This window comes from Manis javanica, chromosome 8 (assembly GCF_040802235.1).
Source record: "Manis javanica isolate MJ-LG chromosome 8, MJ_LKY, whole genome shotgun sequence".
In the NCBI taxonomy this organism is placed as follows: domain Eukaryota; kingdom Metazoa; phylum Chordata; class Mammalia; order Pholidota; family Manidae; genus Manis; species Manis javanica.
The window spans coordinates 10,477,248-10,499,475 of NC_133163.1; the positions used below are offsets into that span (position 1 = coordinate 10,477,248).

The 22,228-nt window shown below is 54.1% G+C and overlaps 1 protein-coding gene and 1 long non-coding RNA gene across 4 annotated transcripts in view; both read left to right on the forward strand.

The window, feature by feature from the left end:
- The first annotated feature begins 10,335 nt into the window (after positions 1-10,335).
- LOC140850708 (uncharacterized) lies at positions 10,336-12,815 on the forward strand. The gene is made up of 2 exons (XR_012133709.1): positions 10,336-11,249; positions 12,105-12,815. It is a non-coding gene; the product is annotated as an uncharacterized lncRNA (long non-coding RNA).
- A 6,368-nt stretch (positions 12,816-19,183) lies between these two features.
- ASB2 (ankyrin repeat and SOCS box containing 2) overlaps positions 19,184-22,228 on the forward strand; it is a 41,881-nt gene continuing 38,836 nt past the window's right edge. Inside the window, exon 1 of one of the 3 annotated variants that reach the window (XM_036991671.2) lies at positions 19,184-19,480. The gene's annotated coding sequence lies outside the window, so the exon portion shown is untranslated. Of the gene's footprint in view, positions 19,481-20,348; positions 20,488-22,228 lie in introns of those variants that run through there. The other 2 variants (XM_036991666.2, XM_036991667.2) reach the window with 2 other exon arrangements.

Here is a 22,228-nt window from a genome sequence, read left to right on the forward strand (position 1 = left end):
CAGAAGCTGGAACTCTAGAAACATCTGGGAGGTTGAATTGCTGGGACTGGGAAACTGATGCACTGGGAGTCCCACAAGCCGGGGGAGGCTGCCCTTCGGGAGTCTGTTAGAGCCCCTGGGTGTCTGGCCTTCATTCGTGAAGGGCAGATGCCTGAGCCTCCCCTGGCTGAAAGTAGATTCAGGAGACGCCTTGCCAGACCCTTCTCTCTTTCCAGGCTCAAAAAACCCAAGCACCTCATTGCCCAGTAGCCTAGGGCCCTAAACCACTTGACCCAGTACAACCACAGGCAGGGGGATTGCGGGCAGTGTGGGACGATTTGCTTCCCAGTGAGGATTTTATTTTTGGCCTGAAGCGTCCCACACTCAGACATGGCTGGGAGACTCATGGGCCGGGAACATCTCTCCCTGGCAGGTCCTAAAGAGCAGCTGCCGTAATTACCAGGGATTGACACCTGTTACGGATTTACTGGAGCTGGCCCCTTGCCTGGCATCTCCCATTTAACTCAAAATCATCCTCCAAGGGCATGGAAGCACTGCTGCATTTTGCAGATGAGAAAATTGAGGGTCCGTGAGGCACAGCAACTAGCCAGGGCACACGGCTAGTAACTGGTAGCAGGGCTGGCTACGTAATTTGTGAGGCCCAGTGAAATATGCAAGTGCTGGGCTTTTTCTTCAAAACATTAAGGATTTCAAGGCAGCAATGGCAGAACATAAAATCAAGTATGTGCTACTGCGTAGGTCCTGGCAGGGATGTGGACCCACGTGGAAGGATTTGAAGGATTGCGGAACCTGTTACTTAACACGGCCCACTCCCTTCCAAGCTCCACCCCCTCACCTGCCTCGGGGCCAGTTCGCTGCTCAGGTTCTTTCTCTTCTCCCTTCCACTAGCCCATCCTGCCCAGCAAACTGCAGACTCCGCCCTTCTCTATTATGGGAAGAATCCCAGGCTGACCCTGGCGTTGGGAGGAACTTGAGCAGAGAGAACACCAAGGCCGAGAGAGGCAGGCCCTGCCGAGGTTTCCCAGCCGGTGAGGACCCAGGTCCCGGACCTCTCGGACCGGTCTCGGGGGCTTTGGGAGAGAGAAACCCAAGGCTCTGTTCCAGACCGCTGGGGACCTCGGGAGCGCGGTCCCCGCTTCAGGGGCAGAGCCACAATTAAACCGCGATAGAAGCCCTTTTTAAAATCCTTAACAAGGACCCCTGGGGCTAGAATTTGACCCCAGGGCTTGAGTCTCACAGCTCCGCTGAAGGGAGGACCAGCTCAGGCTTCCAGCCCAGAATTCTAACCCCCACTTCCTTGCGGCCCAAATGCCCCCAGAAGGGACAAGGCCAATCCTTCCCCAACCACAGGTGATGCTCAGGATGTAGAGTGAGGCTGTGAAGCCCGACAGGGCTCTCAGCTGTGTGACCTTAGGAGAAGTACATAAGCTCTCTGAGCCTCAGCTTCCTGAAATGTAAAGTGGGGATAATAACAGACCTAGGATTACATGAGATAATCCAAGTAGAACACTTAGCGTCATCTCATTTTTGACTCAGATCCTCTGTGTGCGTGTGTGTATGTGCGTGTATAGGAGAAAGTCTAGAAGAATATGAGCTTGTTAGGCCTCATCTTAGGGGCGGAGCTGAGCCGAAATGTGTCTACAATCCTAACGCTGAGAAAAGCAACAGCACAAGCCGCATACATGCAGCATCCACTTGGCCTTAGTTTTGTTTCCTGCTCCCTCAGATCACAGTGGCAGGACCACCCTAGAATGGGACATTTTTCTGAGGTGCTGTTGCTGGTTGGCCAGTTGGGCTGGTTGGCAGGGCGGCTTCAGGGTAGGCGTGGGGAGTGTGAAGCCTGGGTGTGGGCACGGGAGTGCCGGGTGGACGCGGGTGCCAGAGAGATAAGCACGGCCTAGTGATTCTGCCTGAATTTCTCTAAGACCTGGCACTGCCTAGCTCCCCACCTCCCACACACTGAAATAGACTCTCAGGCCTATCTATCCCCACGCCCTCCCACCCACCCTGAGTGCGAGAGGAAGCAAAACCCGGAGCAGCTCAGGGCCCGGGATGCTGAGCTGTGGCTGCTCCTCTGAGGCCCAGCCGGGCTCCTGCCCTCATCCTTGCCTGTACCAGGGAAAGTTCCAGGTCCCCCAGGCAGGTCCTGGGACCCTCTGAGGCCATCTCAGGCAGCTCTCCTAAGGCATTGGTATTGGCCATGGCCTCAGGGTTCATGCAGAAGGGGCTAGGCCTTCCAATGCCTATGGCAGTTACTGCTTGGCTCTCCCAACTCCTGCCCACAGCATCCTGGAGGAGCCGCCCCCTGAGAAGAGGTGTGGGGAGGGGCTACGGGATCACAGGGACCTAGGGCTGAGCACAGCCAGGAATGGCACTCACTGTTTCCTCTCTGTCCGCAGGATGGAACTCCATGGTGATGTGGGGGAGCACTGAGGGCAGGGAACAGAATGGGTTCAGGGGCCCAGGAGGCCTGGGGTCATATCACGCCTCATCTGTGCTCCAGGGTGACATTGGCCATGTCACCTTCCTGCTCTAAGCTTCAGTCATGAGGTCATCCAGCAAAGCCTGTTGTTTTGCCTCCAAAATCACTCCGATCCATCCCCTGGCCCACGCAGGTCCAAACCCTCTTCTCTCCAATGTGGACCAATGCAACGGCCTCCCCTGCTGGTCACCCTGCTTCTCTGTCCCCTGCTTCTCCGAGAGCGGTAGACCATTCTCTGTCCGGCAGAATGCTCTCCTTAAAAAGCGGACCTAATCTTCCCATTTCTCTGTCCAAAATCAGTGCTCTGCACATAAATGTTTGACTACCTACAGCCCAGGAGGCAAGGCTATGATCTACAGTGCTTGTCAATTGCCGTGGTTTAAATATTGCCCCCATGGCTGATTTCAAACTACTGATAGTTTAACAAGCTGCTTGCAGAAGTCCTCAAGATTTAACAGCTGATTCTATGAGTTGCTGTGGGTTGGCTACAGCATACCACTGCTTTAAAATCCTCCAGGAATTACAAATGAAGTTCGAACCCTGGCCAATCAGGTCCTAAATGGTCCACCTTGGCCATTTCCCCCCATGTTGGTAGTCCCCTGGCCTACCCCAGGGCCTTTGCACCTGTGGTTCCTTCTGCCCAGAGCACTGTTCTCCCAGATCTTTATAATATTTTCTCCCTGTTGCCTTTCAGGTCTAGCTCAGGTGCCACCACCATAGATTGACCTCCCCTGACTATCTCACATACCCCTGACTCCAACTTATTTTTGGCTTCACCTCACTGTCATTGAGTCCCTTTCTGGTACTCAGTACTCCAATTGTCTGCCCTGGAATGTGATCTCGATGAGGGCAAGGACTGTGATGAAATTGTCCCTGCTAGCATCTCAGTATCTAGAAAAATAGTATTGGACACTCAGTAGATGTATGGGTACAAGCAGAGCTTTGGAGATACACAGCTTTGGCTCTGAGGCCTGGCTCCCCCACTAACTGTCTGCATAACCATCAGTAAGTCACTTAATCTCTGAGCCAGTTTCCTCACCTGCAAACTGGGGGCAGCAGTGCCTATGTGATGGAGCTGTGAGGCCCATGACATACATGAAGTGCTCAGTCCAGTCCAGTACAGAAAATGAGACAGGCTTCTTCACTTGCATATATTCAGCGACAGGCAGCTCATTCCCTCCCAAAGTAGCCTTGTGCACCTCTGGGACCCTTTGACCTCTAGAAAATGTGGCCTTCCTTATGCTGAGTCCAGATATGTCCCCCCACAGTGTCCCTCCTTTAGTCCTAGTTCAGCTGCTTCCCCACACAGAGTCTCTTGCTCTTACAATCATTTATTTATGTGGGAGCAGCGTTAATCGAGCCGTGTTTCAGCACCACAGGAACACTAAGGACAGACACGATGTCCCTCAGCAGCTGTTCTCTAGGCACGAGCTGTCTGGCCCTGGGCAAGTCCCTTAACCTCAGTGAACCTCAGTTGCTCCCTCTATGAAATGGAGGTAACAATAATCCTACCTCAAAAGTAGTTGTGGGGACCGAATTAGCTGATAGACACACACTTTGCACTGGCACATAATAAGTGCTCAAAAAAAGCCACTCTCATTACTATTACTCTGCCTGATGGGGGGTCCACTTCCAGATCCCACATCTGTGCCACTGTCAGGTCCACAGACATTTCTGGTTAAGGCCAGGCCCTCTCTTGAGTGCTCCCCAGCCAAGCTGGAAAAGGGGCCACTTCTGGCTGGTCACTCCCAGCCATCAGAGCTACACCCTCATCTTGGACAAGACTCAGCACTTCCCAAAACACCCCGTAGAATCCTTGGCCCTGGGTGGTCAGTCCCCTGGGACCCGAGCTGCCCTGGAGTGGGGTTGCTGAGGGCCTTATGCTAGCTCCCTGGGCGGCCTGGACCCAGCTCTTTGTAAATTATCTTTTTTTTTTAGGGAGTCCTGATGTTCTTTAAAATGCTGACAGTGGGGGGCAAACATGGGGAAGGAGAGCAGGATGGAGCAGTGGTGAGGGAGGGAGAGAACCGGGCCAGCAAGATGTCCTGAGAGCCAGGAAGAAAGAGGTCAAGGGGGTAGGCCAAATCCCACCCCGGCCCCGGCCCCGGGCCTAGTTCTGTGAGGGAGACAGTCACACCTGTGGTTATGTCACCTTTCATGGCAAAAGGGATTTTGCAGATGAAATTAAGGCTCTGGACCCATGGGATAGGGAGACTGCGTGGTGGGCTGATCTAACCACAGGGGCCCTGGAAAGTCAGGGTATCTTCTCTGGCTGGTAGCAGAAGAGCGATTCCCAGAGCTCACAGTGTGGGAGGGATTCAAGGTGCGAGAGGCTCTCACTGGCTGAGATGGGGACGTCATGCAGCAGAGACCTGAGGGGCCTCTGGGAGCTGAGAACGGTCCCCAGCCAACAGGCAGCAAGAAAATGGGGCCATCAGTCCTGTGGCTGCAAGGCGCTGAACTTGGCCAGCAGCCTGAGGAAGAGTGAGAGCAGATCCTTCCCCAGAGGCTCCAGGTAAGAAGCCTGGTCTTGGTTTCAGCCCGAGGAGGCCCTAAGAAAAGAACCCAGTCAGGCATCTGGTCTGGGTGAGGAGAAACCTTCAGAGACAGGCTAGGAATTCAGGGCTAGATCATGGAGCCCTGGGGACCTAGTTGGGCCTGAGGAGCAAAGTCAATATTTCATTCTAAGGTCATCATTCAAGCTGTCCCAATTCTAAGTATCCCAAAGCCAGTGGAATATTTGTATCCAGGTGAAATCCTGAGGGCTTCTTAGGAGAGCCATCCACAGGTCTAGCTGAGCACACTGGGGTCACCCATGGCTCCTGGATGTATAGGAGCACCACACTCTGACAGCACTTGCCCACGGCGAGGGGGGGCATGGGACCTGGCAGCCGGGACCCTGGCCCTGACCGGCTTTCCAGTCCCGGATGTCATTGTGCATCCACAGCCTGCAATTCTCATACAGTCTGTGCCTCTAATCCTGGGTCCTGAGGCTGCTCACCCCTCTGATCTGGGAGCAGGATATCTGCTTGGCCAGGGTCAGGGGACCACATGGCCCTTTCTGAGCATTGTCTGTCTGACTCAGTGCCTCTGGCCCGAGGAAGGAGCCTGGCCCAGCACGGGGTGGGTCCCATTTCCCCATGTGCTCATTCAGATTCCTGCTACCCTCAGTCAACCGCCATCTCTCACGTAGGCTCTGCACTTTGCAGTTAACAAAATCTTTTTTGCAGGAGGATCTCATGGAGATACAGGCACACAGGGTCCTATACTCGGAAATGTGTAGTTTCATGCTCTGCTGTTACTTTCTTGAAACTCTTGGTAATTTTTGAATGAGGGACTTGCATTTCATCTTGCTCTGGGCCCTGTGATATATGTAGGCAGCCCTGATATCCTCACCCCTTCCCACAATCTCAGCAGCGGGTAGTGAGCACACTATTTTACAGATAGGAAGGAGCCTGTGGGTGCCTCCAACAGAGGGACTGCCTGTACCAGGCACAGTCTGGTGAGATACTCAGGAAATATTGCTGTCCAGGAGCTGAACTTGGCCACAGAGACTGGGTGGGGAATCCTCTCTGCTTTTCAGACCCTCCCTGTATCCCACCTGGTTTCCCTACAAAGCAGCCACAGAGGTGTAAGTGCCTGTGTGCTCCAGAGGGCTGGGCAGTGACTATATCCTCAGGGTCTGGCAGGGTACAAGGCCACATGTTAGTAGGTGCCCAATGAGCATCATTAATGGACCAGAGAACCGACCGAGCTTGGAAGATAGATGACTTCCTTGTCCAAGGTCTGAGCCGTTAAGTGGCAGACCTGGTCTCCAACCCAGGTCAGTGGGCACCCAGTCAAGTGCTCACCCTGTGGCTATGCAACTGCCTCCAGGCTTTGTGACATTGCCTCTGGGAGCTACTGGACCAGGGACATGGGTGGTGGACACAGCTGCAGGCTGGGCATTGACCCTGGCCCTGTCCCTTCAGGGAGGCAGTTGAGATTGGGGATTGAGTGTCCCTTGCAGATTTGCTGAGTATAGCAGACACTGTGGGTGCCCTGTTCAGGTCCCCCACCCTGACTGTTCGGTACACACCTCTAGGCCTCCACCTGCCTGTATCTGCATGCCTAACCTGAGGCCCCTTTGCAGCGTTGGGCCCTAGTGCCAGGGAATTAACACCCTCCCAGGAACAGCCCTCTACAGTAGACTGATGAGGGGTATAAACACCCCAGCCCACCTCCTTTAATGGGGGCTCTGTACTGGCTCTCAGCTGCCCATTGCCAGAGAACATGCCCTTTTTACCGACTTCCCTCTTCTGTCTCACTTCCCATTTGTGGCATCTCTTCCCAAATACGCAGTATAAACTCATTCTTGTCCTAGGGTCTGCTCCCAGGGGACCCGAACCCAGGAGTTCCTACACCAGGGGCCTCCTTGCAAACTCTCCTGCATGTTGTGAGTGGTGTCATTCCTGCACTAGGAGGTGTGGTTGAAGCTTCTGGCTGCCACCAGACCTGTTTCCCCTTCTTCCCAGGAACAGAGAAAACATTTTCCAGCCTGTCTGAAGTTGAAGAGCCAGGTGACCAAGGGCTAGTCAACGTAAGTGTGAGAGTGATACCACTTCCAGGTCTGGTCCACAGAAATTTCCCATGTGCCACCTTGCATGCCCTTTCCTCTCCCACCTTCGTGTGGATGAACATGGCCATCTCTGAGATGGTAAAGTCACCCACAAAGCAGTCTGGGTCCCTGAACCACCACCAGCAGGAGAACCATTTGCTGATGAAGAATTCCAGCTCTGTGTTGATTTTTGGGGAAAGGAATGAACTACTATGTTTGAGCCCTCGTATGTCTGGGGGTTGTTAGAGCAGAAAGCCTTTACTAATTCAGAGGGCAAGCAGTGGGGCCTTGGAGGCTGGCAGATGCAGTCAGTCCTGACCCTGGTACATATTCTCTGAGTGCCATGAGCAGGTCATTCATCTCACTGCAGACTGTCCTGTAGGAATCACTGTCCCCATATTATGGATAAGGAAACTGAGGCCCTGAATCACATGACCAGGAAGTGACAGAAAGGGAATCCAGTCTAACTCCAAACCCACAGAAGGGCTCCAGATCCTTCTAATGCCCCCTCTCTCCAAATGCCCTTGTCCTGGTTGCCAACGACCTCCTACCCCCTACTCAAGGGTTCTGCTGGGACCTCAACGTTGATACTAAGAATTTGGCCTCGTCACTGCCAATGGCTGGGTCCTATTTATGAGAGTAGGGGTCAGGAATGCCTTTACCCATGGCCCGGGGGAAATTTTAGGGTCTGATGCCAGCCACTGGGGAGATGTCTGGGTCAATCTCCTCATCTTTAAGCTACATTCCTATCCCCAGGGAAGCCTCCCACTGCCCCAGTTTCAGAAAGGAGCAGCTCTGTCTGTGCATGGCATGGTGTAAGGGTTTCAAACCATCCTATTCCTCTAGTCCAGGGTGGCTGGAAGTCCCCCATGGCCTGAGGGACACATTAGCATATCCATCAGGGACTCTGCAAGTGGGATTGTCAGATTTAGAAAGAAAAATGCAGATGCCCAGTTCCATATGAATTTCAGAGAAACAGCAAGCGCTTATTTAGTTTTAAGTATGTCTCATGCAATATTTGGGACATACTTATACTAAAAGAGTATTTGTTGCTTATCTGAAATCAAATGGCACTGGGTATTCTGTATGTTATCTGATGACCCCAACTGCAAGACCCAGCAGGCACATGCAAAAGGTTAAATAAAGTGATGTAGTGAAGGGCAGAGGTGTGAGCAGGGCCAAGGGCACCTGGACAGAGCGAAGCACCCGGAGTCCATGCCAGCAGACACTCTAGCCATGGAGGATGGGGTCTGTTGGAATGGTGGCCCAGAGCAGAGGAGGAGCTAGAGAAATAAATACCCTGACCTGTCTCTTGTCCCTTCCACCTGGACTTCCATTGGTGAGACCCAGTGAAAAGCCAAAGGGCAAGGATGCTTGGGCAATGCTCCGTCAGCCTGCTGGGCTCAGAGCTGGGCACAGAGGAGCAGGGACCTGACAGCTAACGGTGCAGCCAGCAGAGTCTGGAAAAGGAAACTGGAGTTTCTTAATCTCCCTGGGGCTCTTCCCCTTTGATGATACTTGCAGAGAACATTCTCTGCCAGGCTGAATGGGACTGGCCGGGGCAGAGTGGTAGGCGCCTGGCACAGGCTCACAATCCTCCATTAAGAGGCTCTGTTAAGATTCCAGCAGGAGGAGCAATGTGGAGGCCAAGCAGATGTGGCGGGATGGCCCCAGGGGTCTCTCACCACTCACGGCGGCGTTGCTGCAGTTGGCTCGGCAGGTTCCCCGGACCTTTGCATCCGTAGCTTCTCCCAAGATTGCTGCCAGTTCCCGGAGCCTGTGTTCTCCTGCCCCCACCAATTCCCCTGCTCTCCCCATTCAGACTGGCCCCTGCCCCAGGTAGACTCACTTCTATAACAGCCACCACCCAGAGGCCGGGCAGACCTTCCCGGGAACTGTGGCGGTGGGAGGCTCACCTGTGTGCAGGCCTGGTTCTCCAGAAGGCCCACCCCCACTGCCTCCTTGCTGGGCCTGGATTCTTCACTCATGGTTGTGCAGAGCTGCTACCCGTCCTCTGAAGGCCCAGAATGACGTGGGAGTCATGTCCACCCCAAACTTTATCCAAGTGTTTCCCAACAAGACAGCTGTCTCTTTCTCGGCCCCTCTCTCTCCCTTCTTTTTCTCTCTCCTCATGTCTCCTTCCCACTCCCTCCTTCCCTGGCCCCACCCCACGCCACGTGCTTTGCACTAGGCTGTAGAAATAAGCTCTTATTAATTCTGAACTGCTTACAAACCTCCCCTGCTGCTGTTTGCCACGTGAGGACATGAGAAGATAGTGTCTGCAATCCAGGAAGTGGGCCCTCAGTCGCCACTGATAATGCTGGCCCCTCGATCTGGCTTCTCCCAGCCTCTGGAACACTGGGACCTGCGGCAACCCCCTCAAACAGGCAGATGATGGTGGCGCTTCAAGGAATGGCAGCGCATCCTAGGAACTGAGGTTGCTGACCAGGAAGCAGAGCTACCCACCAACCCAGATGCTCGTCTTGCATTGACATATAAGTACGAAATAAAGGTCAGGCTTTTGTAGGACAAAATGAAACACCCCCCCCCAACTGCCTCCACACCCCCTTCCAGTCCAAGCCCTAGTGTGACTCACAAAGCTCTCCCCGAGCCAGAGCCTGCCAACTCCTCCAGCCTCTAGTTTGTCTTCCCCCGCACCCTGCACTCTGGCCATGCCCATCTCCTATGTCGGCCCAGGGGCCACAGGCTTCAATGCCGTAGGCCTGGGCTCGGGCTATACCCTCTGCCTGGGACGCCCTGCCCCCTCCTGTGCACCTAGACGGCCTCCATCTACCAAGACCCAGGGTGGCCTGAGCCTCCTTTCTTGGAAGACCTTCCTGACCCCCACCATGCCTCCCACCCTTCCTCCCTGACCCCAACCCACCTCCCAACTCCTTCCTGACCCGCCCCGCCCTGCTCCTCCTCCCTTACCCCCATCAGCCTCCCTCTCGGTGAGGCTGTGCTCCCCACAGGCGAGGGCTGTCATCCCAGCAGCTTCTCCTCTCAGTAGGGCTCATGGCATTTAATCTGTACCTTGAACATAAAAATACAGCTGACCCTTGAAAACTGCAGTGGTTCGGGGTGTAGACCCCGGCACAGTCAAAAATCTGTGTATAACTTTTGACTCCTCAGAAACTTTACTACTGGCCTACTGCTGACTGGAAGCCTTGCCAATAACATGAACCACCAAACACTTATTTTGTATGTTAGTTTTATTATATCCTGCATTCTTCAAGTAGGCTAGAGAAAAGAAAATGTTTTTTTAAATTGTTGCAAATCTCCAAAAATTTCTTCAACATGTTTTTTGAAAAACATCTGCTTGTAACTGGGCCCATGACATTCAAACCCATGTTGTTCAGGAGTTAGCTGTAGCTACATTTACTGAGCAGTTACCTCAGGCAGCCACCGGCCTGGCCATTCTGGGAGTTACTCATGTGAGCCTTTTGCCTGCCCCGCCAGGGAGGAGCTTTGAGGACTCCTGACTTACAAGCAAAAAGGGGCCAAGCCCCATGGAGAGGGGCTAAGTCGTCCAGCACCCGCCAGGAGAAAGGACAAGACCCACAGCAGGTCACCAACACAGCGCCTCCAGCAGCCTGCATAACTTACGGCAGGAGAGCAAGGGCGGTCCAGGCCCCCGAGGGCCCAGGGGCTGCCCTGCAGACAGGTGGAGCAGGGATGGGGCACTGAGAGGGAAGGGAGGCTGCTAAAAGGGTGTGGGCTGACTGCAGGGGTCTCAGGGCCCCAACAGACACCCTGGCAGGTACCAGACACCTATGTCAGAAGCCAGACCACTGGGCATCACAGCCCAGAGATCACCTACAGGTCTCACCAGTTCCTCTCCCGAGATGTGGGGCACAACAGACACTTGATCCTGTTGTAGCTAAATATAAGCCCAGAGGCCCTGAGAGAAGGGCAAGGCCTGAGGGGCCAGCTGGCCGGTCGGGAAGGAGCACACAACAGGCCCCGCATCGATAAGAAAATTCAGCTGGCTGCCCAGGAGCCTGGGGCTAGCAGTGCCATGTAGTGGCAGGCATCCACCCCAGAGAATGGCCCTGGCTGTTGCCAGGCGTGGGTGTGTGCCCAGGTCACACGCTCTGCAGGGGCCAGGCCAGGAGCTATGACAGTGCAGTTTGGAGTGGATGCTGGCTGGCTTCAACGGCACCAGGAAAGGTAGGTAGTAAGAGCAGAAGGGAAAGAACGGAGACAGAAAGAAAATTGTAACATCTGAACCCTGTACTGAGTGACTTAGAAATAGATCTTAAGGTCTCTGCGCCTCTGTGTCTCTGTCCCTTAGGACTGCGTTAGACACCATATGTCCTGGCCTGCCACCCCGTGGTGTCACCTTAGGCCAGGGGTCCCTGAGGACTTCCTGAAGGGTCAGCCTCATGGGGGCACGCACAAGACCGAGGGTGTGCAGGGGTGTCAGAGAGCCGTCTTTGTCATGAAGACTAGCAGCCAACATGTTCGTTAACTGAATCCTGGCCAACAGCCTGTTATTTTGAAATTAAATGTTATGAGAGGCTGAATCCCAGGATTCAAAGCTTATTCCAAAGTCATCTATCCCATTTTTTATATCTAGTTTTGAAAATATGTAGGTACCTTGATTTGAACTCCAACTGATTTACCATTAGAATTTTGAATCCCAGAGAACAGAGATGCCTGTGTGCAGCAGCTGCTCCTTCCGTTTGGGGAGCCCTCAGAGTCTGGAGGGGCCTAGATTCCTAACAGCTTCACAGTGCAGCCCCTTCCTCCATTTAGGGTTCCCAGGAGGGGAAAGATTTATGCAGAGAGTCATACAGAACTTTCCAGAAAGGCCAAGACCAGCTCCCCTGGGGGGTAGGACCACACTTTTTTCAATATGTCAAGTGCTTCTCACCCCACATATATGCACCCAGAAAGACATGGAGAGCTGTATTTTTAGAAAACAAGAGACTTCAATAGTTACTTAATATTTTTATAAGACTAGTTCATTTGACAACTGTCCTGCCAACTGGAGGGTGAAATTTACCTGTTTTCTTCTCGTAGAGTGTAAGCTGTGGGTACCACGTGCATGTGAGCTCAGCCCCACGAGAGCATGTGTGCGTGTCTGAATGGCCTGCCACCAGCAAGGAGCCTGGCCCCAGCAGGGCTGAGACCCACCTAGGACCCCCTTCCCTGCTTCGTGGAGAAACCCCAGCCTTTAGAATGGTCACCAAGGCTGTTCCTTCTGCTTTGTTGGAACCACAGCAGCACTTGCCTCTTCTATGACCTTCAGGGCTGGTCTCTGAGCTCCATTCAGTGAGCCATCCCTGCAACATTCACAGTGCACTGGAAATCCACACGCCTGGCCCTCCTGACAACAGCTGTTTCGGAAATCCAGAGCCACCCACAGCACACCAGGGAGGGGTCCGCCGCCTCCCCACCGCTCAGCGCAGATCTTGTTCTTCTCCCACTGACCCTCCTCCCACCCCCTGCCGCTCCGCCAGCCAGGCTTCCTCCACTGTGGCACCATGGACATCTGGACCCTCAATTTTACACTGGGAAATCCTGTACTATGGGATGTTTAGAAGCCTCCCTGGGCTCTGCCTACTAGGCGCCAGGAGAAACCACCCAGCCACCCAGTCGTGGCTGCTAAAACTGTATCCAGGAATTGCCAAATGTCCCATGGGGGAAAATTGTCCCCAGTTAAGAACCACTATTCCCAACCAACCACCATTCCCTATGTCTTTATCAGGAAGTGTAAGTTAATAACCTCTAGCATCTTTAAGTCTTTTCTGTGAGTGTGTGTGTGTGGGTGTGGGTGCGCGCGCACAACTCAGTCCTTGCTACGTTCCTATGAGGTACAGGTACTATCATTTTTCCTCTGTTTTTTAGATCAGAAAGCCAAGACTCAGAGAGGCCCAGTAAGTTGTCTAAGGTCACACAGCTAGCAAATGGTGGCACTGGGCTCTTACCCACTGGGATCCACAGGGACATCTGGAGCAGGCAGCTTACAAGAGATTCTGTGCTGGGCTCGGCCCCAGCCGGACCTCCCGGAGTGGGAACAACAAGGCGCAATGACTCAGACACCCACACTGCCTTGCTTAAAGTCCCCGGCTGCTCAGTGGGGCTTGGGGTCTGTCGCAAGCCACATCCTCCCCTCTCCCAGGCACCTCTGGGGGCCTCCAGGGGGACAGGTGTCTGACCCATGCCCTGGAGGAAGTTCTGCCTCTGGGCCCCGCCCCCTCCGTGTGCTGGGCTCGCTCAGGTTTCAGGGACCACGGCGTGATGTGATTACCAACCGCTCTGATCACACTGTAGCTTGGGAGGGAAGTACAGGAAGTACAGAACAGCGCTAAAGGGATTCTGGAAGCTGTGGGGTCTGCAGTCTCTCTGAGCCTCTCTCACCCTCCAGCTCAGGGTCCCTTCCTGCATAGAAAGGGTGCTGGAGCACACGGGTTCTGAAGACCTTCCCACACTGACATTCTTTGTTCTTCTGCTCTTTCAGTTCGGTGTGGGACAGAGCCTGTGTGAGCAGGGGCATCACCGTGCCTGAGCTCAGGCAAGTCCCAGGGGGCCTGGGCACCTCTGTATGCTGCTCCACTCAAGGGAGGGCCATGCGAGTGCCCAGGACAGGCTGGTAAATCAGGGCACCTGCCTGTCCTCTCCATCTTGCAGGATGTCAGGACCCCTGAGCCACCCTGCCTCCTGTCCGTTACACCCAGAACCCCAGCCCTCCTCATCAGAGCCAGCCCAGGGCCTTCCCCAGAGGGCCAGGGCTGGCGACACCATGCCATGCCACATCCCTGGCCGCTTCAGATCCCTGGAGGGGCAAGGCTGAGGTGAGAGCTGAAGCCTGAGAGCAGTTAGCTGCCCTCAGGCCGGCTACCCCTGCGGAGTTGCCAAATGGGTGGCAGCAGCGTATCTGGAGCAGCCACTTCAATCCCTGTGCACTTTGCCTCAAGAGTGGTGGGTCCGGGACAGCTTTCCCTCTGCATCACAGACATGGAGGGAAGGGTCCCATGACCTGGCCCTGCTCTATCCAGACAGTGAGGGGCCAGCAGGAGCTGCTGCATCCAGCAAGACATGAAGCATACAACCTGGCCGGTGGCTAATCCCTGGGGAGGAGGGTGGGCCTGCTCTGTGCTGGTCTTGTTTGGAAAGGCCTTGCCCCCATGCCAAAGGGCAATAGGAAGCTCCCAGCTCTGCTCAGAACATGTTATGGAAAACCTGTTGCCAGCAGCTAATTCGGGTTTCGCTTTGTTGCTGAGTTCCCGAGAGTGACTCAAGCATGGTGAGGTCGTGCCCTGAAGGGGAACAAAGGACCTGGCCAGCGGACAGAGCTGGCAGCCTCCAGCCCAGAGGCTGAGTCCGCCTAAGCCCCTGGAGAAGCCTTCCCATCCTGCACAGCCCCCAGCAGGGGCATGTGGGAATTCACAGGGACGAGGGTCTCCTGAGTGCTGGGCCCTGGCTGGGCCGTTTGAGCCCCGGGATCTCATGGGATCCCCCACAGCTGTGAGAGGGAGGCGTTGTCACTCTCCTACTCTCAGAAGATGACACACACGCAAGGTGTGGAACTATAGTCAGGGTCCCCTAGCAAGCGAGGAAGGGGCTGGGGTTACCAACACCAGTGCCCGTGCTGGAGACAGGACAGGGGACAAGAGCTGGGATTTCATGTCGGTGGCATCTCCCAACAAGGAGGGTATCATCTGCCCAGGGCTGGCCAAGCACGCCCCAAGCCTGTCCCCACCAGGCCCAGCACCACCCGCTTTGGGACACCCAGCAGCACCCGCTTTGGGACACCCAGCAGGGACAAGAGAAAGAGAGGAGAGCTTACAGACCGAGGGCACCGGGGCTGCAGGCTTCCTGCTGCGGGCGGGTCCCTAGCCCAGGGCTGAAACCCGGGGCTGGAGCAAGACCCTCTTACTCTGCCAGGTGAGGCTGGTTGGCAGTTTGTATGAGGGGCTGTGGGTGTAGAGCCGGGAGCTGTGAGGCTGGCTGAGGCCATGGCCCTGTTATTTCTCTGTGTCCTGCTGGTCTGTCTGGCTGGTCTGTTGAGTCTGAAGGGTTAGTCGTGGCCCAGGAAGGCCCCACCTGGCTGTGAAGAGCCCAGTGCCCCACAATTGAGAGCACCTCAGATCGGCTCCTTTTGATGGGAACCCTTATGAGATCCTATTGTCCCCCTTTTACATGCATGTGGGGGCTGGGGGAGAACGGGGCCAGCATCAGACAGCCCTTCTCTCGTCCGCAGAGGCCCTGCTGGGCTGAAGCCCCATCCCATGGTGTCACCCTCATATCTAGGTGTCAACAGGGCGTGAAGCTGACCTGCCCTTCTCTCCTGTCTGAGGGCTGAGGTTGAGCCCTCACATTGCTCTCCACAATGGAAAGACTACGCATCTTCTCTTCCTGGAGTCTGCCTTGGTCCCCCGAGCTGGGAGGCTGAGAGGGTTCCAGATTGCTCCTGGAGAAGGGCACAGTCACTGGGCCACACCCCAGGAGGCCTGGTGCCTGTTTAAAGAGGGAGATGGAGCTCGGACTTTCTGCCTTCTCCTGGCTCCTCTCCTTCCCTTTCCATGAGTGCACCGCCGTCCCTCCCAGGACCTGGGGCCTTTGCAGCCCTCCCCCTACCCCAGCCTCCGGCCCTGTGCCCACGCCCCTCCACCACCACCGTCAGGATGATGCCCAGGGTGAGGGTCAGAATCTTGTCTGTTCCCCCTTATCTCCTGAATCCCTGCCACGGCCCCTTGGCTGGCCCTTCCTCCCCACACGTCTCTCTCCCCCTCGGAAGAGGTATTACTATCCTAACAACAATGTGCTGGTATCCAGCATCCTCTCTGGGCCCTCCTAGGTCAGGGCTCTCTGAACTGCTTCCCAGCACACACAGAGCCCCCTTTATTCACAGGCATTTAGAGGTAAATAAACATGGAGGGAAGCCTGGAAAGGAGAGGCCTGTGTGTGTGTGTGTGTGTGTGTGTGGCCAAGAGCCAGGCTGAGTTGGCAGACCTCGCTCCCCAGTTCAGACCCAGGAGCTGTGTGGCTTGAGTGTGAGCACATACACTTAATGGTTATTTAAAGAGTACCTACTATGTACCAGTTACTATTGTAGACACTGACATACAGCAGTGAAAAGAAAGACTATATTAGATGGGAGAGATGAGCAATAAACAAATGACAAAACACATATATACTAGGTAAGGGGCTGTAAGTGCTACAGAGAAAAATAAAGCAGCATAAGGGAGGGGTGGTTCCAGAGAGTGAAGGAGCAGAGGTTCTATTTACAATGGGAGAGCAGACCCTGCCTGGTGCCATGTATGAGCCCTGGGGACTTTCTCCCAGAGGTCATATCCTTCTTCCTACCTTGCTGTGGTTGGCCGGTTGTTCGGTTTCTGCCTCAGCATTTATCCCCCATTTACCCCTTTCTGGCCCCATAAAACCCTCCCTGGAAGACTATTCCAGAGGACCGCCTCTGGGGCCTTCTGCAAAGCTAGGGAGCCTGGGGAGGCTCTGGGGATCACTGAAGCAGGCTCCTCAGATCAGGAATATGCAAGTTAAAACTGCAACGAGGCACCACGAATGCCCATCAGAATGGATGTGAAAGAAGACAGAGCAGCTCAAGCGCTCATACATGGCTGATGGGAACTGGTACTTTAGTTGGACCAATTTACATTAGTAAATTATTTGTAAACTGCTTGGCAGTTTTACTAAAGCTGGACATGGGGTTATCCTATGAGCCAGAGATTCCCATCTCAAAGGTGTATGCCCAACAGAAATGGGTACGTATGTTCACCAAAAGGTGTGTACTAGAATGTTCATAGCTACACTCTTCATAATTGCCCCAACCTGGGGACTCCCCGGATGTCCACCAGCAGTGGAATGGATAAATTGAGATATAGTCGTAGTGTGAAACATTGCACAATAGTGAGAAGAAACAATCCATAACCACATGCAACAACATGGACAAATCTCACCGTATACGTCAAGTGAAAGTAGACACAGGAATGATTCCATTCATAGGAAGTTCAGAACAGCCTGTGCGGCCAGAGGTCAGGAGAGTGGCCACCCTTCCCAGGAGGTGGAGGCAGGGAGCAAAAGCGGGCATTGGGGGTGTTGCTAACTTTCTTTCTTTGATGTAAATGCTGCAATTTTTAGTTTGTGAAAGTCGACTGAGCTGTACACTTATGATAAGGGCACTTCTCTGTGGGAATATTATACTTTCATAAAAAGCTTTAAAAAAAATCGGTGTTAGTTGGGCCCCTCTGGGGTAGAGGCAGGCATACGTGAGTTGGATAGGATTCTAATGAGGGAACTGCCGAGTTGGCCCTTCCTGTTCATTTTGGAAGCGAGCAACCTGTGTGATGTCTGCAGTCGGGCCGACCTGTCTCTGTCCTGGGCTCAGTGGACCTTCACTGAAGCATCAAGCATCTCAGCCAATTTGTATTACAGCCTCGTGGGGTTCTTTCTCTGTCCCGGCATCTGGCTGCTCTGTTACCTGGGGGATAGAGCTGTGGCTGAGAGCATCAGCAGGTCTGGTGCAGATCTAAACCACCACTTACAAATTGTGGGATTGTGGGCAAACTCCCCAACCTCTCTGAGCCTCAGTTTCCTCATCTGTGAAATGGGGAGTGGTGGATCATGGCACTTACTGGGAAGATTGTGCGAGTGCAGCAGGAAGATGTTGTCATTTATTAGCCAAAGTGTGCCTGGCCGGCCCCTCCCCTGTACATTCCTAGTGCACTTTCTGTTCCCTGTGGTTCTTCACCCACGATCTGGGCTCTTGATTTATAAACGCTGAATGCAGACATAGGCAACAAGATCTGGAGAGGGAGTTTCTCCAGCTCTCTCTACTACGAGAGGTCTGTGTGGACTGGGAGGGAGAGGCAGGCAGAAGGCCACCGAGAAGGGGCCCTGTGCCTTCCGTGGCTGCCCCTCCCAGGCCAGATCTGGGGAGGGGTCTGCACAGAGAGCAGAAGAGCCTGTGCTCCACCCCCAGCTGGAGCCCGTGGAAGAGGCAGGACCATAGGGATGCACCCCCCAGATTCCCTGGAACATCTTACTGCAAAGGAAAGTCCCCAAATGGTAAAGGGAGTTGGACAGCCCCCCTCTGCCCTTCTCTTGCACCCCCACCATGGCACAGGAGTCTGGCGGTGGGTGGGCATGAGCTAACCTTGAGGGGCCACCAGCCGCAGTAGCCTGGGGGAGACTGTCCCAGCTGGGGTGATGCATGATTCGGCAAGTGCCAGAATAGCTGGGGGACAGCCGAGACTGATGGTGTCCTCCCGTCCTCAGCACAGCGCAGACCTCCAGACCTTGACCTGACCACAGGGAACCCTGTCTTCACTGAAATTTATTTCCAGGTGGAATATCCCAAGTGAGTCTGAAGGCACCCTCAATGCTTTCTGAGTATGAGTTGATAAGAAATCATGCTATGGGGTCATAGATCCAAATCCTCCAAAGGAAAAGGACCTTTGAGATTGGAATTATTTCCATTTAGAGGACTAGACCAAGTAACGTTGCCAGCCCTCCAAACCTGCAGCCTGAGGGAGTGGAAGCATCTGGCAGCATGCCAGGAGCATCCCGGATGCTCTACGCAGGTGACGGTGTGTGTCGCCTTTGCCCCTGGAGGCTGGCATTTTGTGCCCTTCGATCTCTTCCAGAACAGGGGCTATTCTCCCCTGGCCCTGATATACAGGTTCCTCCTTTCTCTCTCTTCTCTCTTCTACTTCCTTTTCTCCCCCTTTTCTCTCTTTGATTATTACAGTTTCTCTCTCCCTTTGTTGTCCCTGTTTTTCCCAGTTTTCTTTCCCTCTTTCCTCTCTTCCCTGCATTCCTGCCTTATCCTCTCTCTCTCTTCTTTCACTCTCTTCTTTTTCCTTCTTTCTCTCCACCATCTCTGTCCATTTCCCTCTTCTTACCTCCTTCTCCTGCCCCTGTTCTTCTGTCCCCACTTTATCCCTTGTCCTTGTCCCTGTGTCTCTCCATTCTCTTTCCCTGGCTCTCTGTCTGCTACACTCCGCTTCTCTCTCCTCTCTCACTGCCTCCTAGGGAGTTCCAGAAACATACCCATATATGGCCTCCATGTCAAGGATCGCAAATGGTGACGTCACGTGAGGGCCAAGGCTCCGAGATGCTGTCTGGAGTGAAGTCCGCGATCAATGCCTCCTGGAAGAACTGAAGGCGGGGTCGCAGCTTCCTCAGTGCATTCTTCAAACAGGAAATCTGAGATTCATAACATCTTATAGTTTGGCTTGCCATCATTGGTCATGCGGTGGGCCTGAAATAAACTCCCTGCTTCAAAGGAGAGCGTTTCAGAACTGTCTGGCAGAGCAGCCAGAAGCTAAGGGCCAGGGCAGAAAGAAAACTCGGGGAGCATGTTCTGAATTAAGACACTCAAGAAAACCGTTTTCATTCCCCCTGAGTTGTACCCTTGTTTCACAGCCTAACAGGTAATGCATGCTTTCAACTTTCTTACATGGGCCTTGAGAAATGGTTTGACTGGTGGGGACTTGCCACCGCTGTCCTTATTGGTAACTTCTTACAGTCCAACTGCTTTCTCGCATCTCCGGCTCTCTCCTATTCTCTCGACTTACAAAGCAAGCCAGTGACTTTCATTTTGGATTGGGGGGCATAGAATCAGTCATTTGCATGCACTTTTCCATTCTTCTGGAGGACTGTAGCGCAGAATATCACTCTGCTGTGCACTTCTAAAAATGGAAATGCAAAAGTTGTTATCAATGATGCTATTGTTGGTTCCATAGGCCTTAGGCAATATCTGTGTCAGACAAATGACTTTCAGAAATGCTTGTAGGTCGGGGGAATAGAGAGATATTTTCATGCATGGGGGCATCAATTTCATGTGACATTTCAGGAGTGCCTACGTGTACATGGTATCGTCAGGGGGGCCAAAGCCACCAAAGGACTATGGGCTGGGCCTGCAACTATATGGGGTTTAGAAGAGGAAGTAGAATGTATAAACAAAAGCAGTAACAATGTAAAGAATGAGAAATTTTAGGTGAGATCTAACAAAGGCTTATGGGAATGCAAGAGATTCAAGAATACTGTGTGTGTGTGTGTGTGTGTGTGTGTGTGTGTGTGTGTGTGTGTGTGTGTGTGGACATGAGGACATATTCTAGGTGGAGATGGCTTTTGAATGGATGGATGGGATGTCATCAGGCAGAGAGGCAGGGAGAGGGACCTTCAGGTGGAGGGGCAGCTTGGGGAAAGACAAGTCAGGTGGGTCTGGGTGTCAGTGGGAAGTACAGGGTGGCAAAGGGTCAGGAAGGTGAGAAGTGAGGGTGGAGCTGGGCGGGGGTAGGGAGGAGGAGCTGGAGGGCAATGCCACTCCCGCCGGGCCCCGCAGAAAGACAGAACATTTTGGAGCAGAAGGTGGGCAGGCAGGATCTGACTTCTAGCAGCCCGTCGGGAAACCAGAGGAACGGACTGGAATGAGGAGGTAGGTAAATGGTGGAGACCGGAGGCAGGCAGAGACCAAGCCCAGCACACAGGACAGACGAGCTCTGCTCCCCAAAGGGGAAGCTCATGAGTGGGCCGGGGGTCAGGGGAGCGCACAGGGGTCCAGGCAGAACCACCTGGGGCCAGCACACTAGGCACAGCCCCTGACCTCTGCCATCAAGGCCTGGGGCGGAGCACAGGGGGGCAGCTGGTGCAGATGCTCCACTCACTACCAAAACAGTTGGATGGGTCCCGACAGCTGCGGACAGACCTGTTTATAGCACGCCTCCTGGAGGAGCTGGCAGCCACCTCCACCTGGCACTGTTCTAGTTTGCATCATCCATTCTTGCACAAACAAGCCAGGCCAAGAGTGCCTGGTGGGGAGGCACCCTCTTCCTTCTCCCTATGGTGGGGGCCCTATATAATCCACTCCTGCTGGCCTTACAATTAACAATACGGCAGTCAACACCCGGAGCACTCCCTGAGTACACGTATAGGCCAGGCACTGGGCTCTGTGCTCGTGGCAGTCTCTCTTGTTGACTATTCTCAAGGCCATCTTGAGTTAGAGGTGATCATTATTCCCGTTTTCCAGTTGTGGAAACTGAGGCTCAAAGAGGTTAAGGATCTTGCCAAAAGCCAGACAGCTAAGAGATATTGGAGTTGGGGATGAAATCTGGGCCTCTTGGCGTATTGGCCTCCAGTGCCCACATTTAAAGCCACAGCCTCCCAAGGCCTGTCAGGGAACCAACGCAGCGGTAAACAGAGCTGTCCCTGGCACAGCCAAAGCATCATAAGGTGCCCGTATATTGTGGACAGGCTGGATCCAGGAATGTCTTCCCAAAGGAGGCACAAAAATATCTCTGGACCCGCCCAATGTCCTTCCATTTCTGCGCTGCAGCCGTCAGGCTGCCCGGAGGAGGCAGCAGTCACAGGGCTGGTTTGTATTGTTACTTCTCATCCTTAGCACCTTCTTTGGACTAATTCATGACCAGGAATATAAATGAAGCCATTATGAGCCTTGTGGTTGAGGGAAACACAGCAGAGAGGGGATGGGGATGTAAAAGTAAATGTACTCCTAGCCTGCCTGGACTTTTTTGAAAAAGGGACAGAGAAGAGAGGGGTGGAAAGGAAGAGAAAAAGAGGAAAAGTAGAGAGAAGAAGAGAAGAAGATTTAAATAAAGGCAGGAGAGTGAGGAAAACCAGAGAGGAGAAAGAACCCAGCTGATTTTGGTGCAATCTCAATGAAAAGACATCCAGCCAGGGACTGGGCCCGGGCAAGAGGGGGCTCTGGGAGGGTGAGGTGGGCCCTCCCTGGTCCTTCCCACTCTGCAGCCTGAAGCGAGAGCTTCCAGGACACCCCCTGCCACCCAGGGCCCAAGTTCTCCTGGTGCCCAGAACAGGGCTGGGCCAGGATGCACTTGGGCTGCAGAGGGGCAGGGCAGCAGCTGCTAGAGGTTCAGACCTGGACCGGCAAGCCCTGCCCCTCCTCACCCCCACCCCAGGCTGTTGGCACAGATGGCAGAGCCTGGCATTTGCTGAGCCCTGGGCAGAAACTGGGTCAGAGGCCTGGAATCCTGCGTCCAAACCTGTACGTGGCTGGGCCCCACTGAAGGGTCTGGCTGCAGCAGAAGGACAGGGAGAAGGGCCAGGAGGCTGTGGGAGGGGGCTAGTTGTGCTGCGGCCAGCCTGGGCCTGAGAGAAGGGCCAGCCCACGAGAGGGCCAGAGGCCAGAGAAGTGCCCT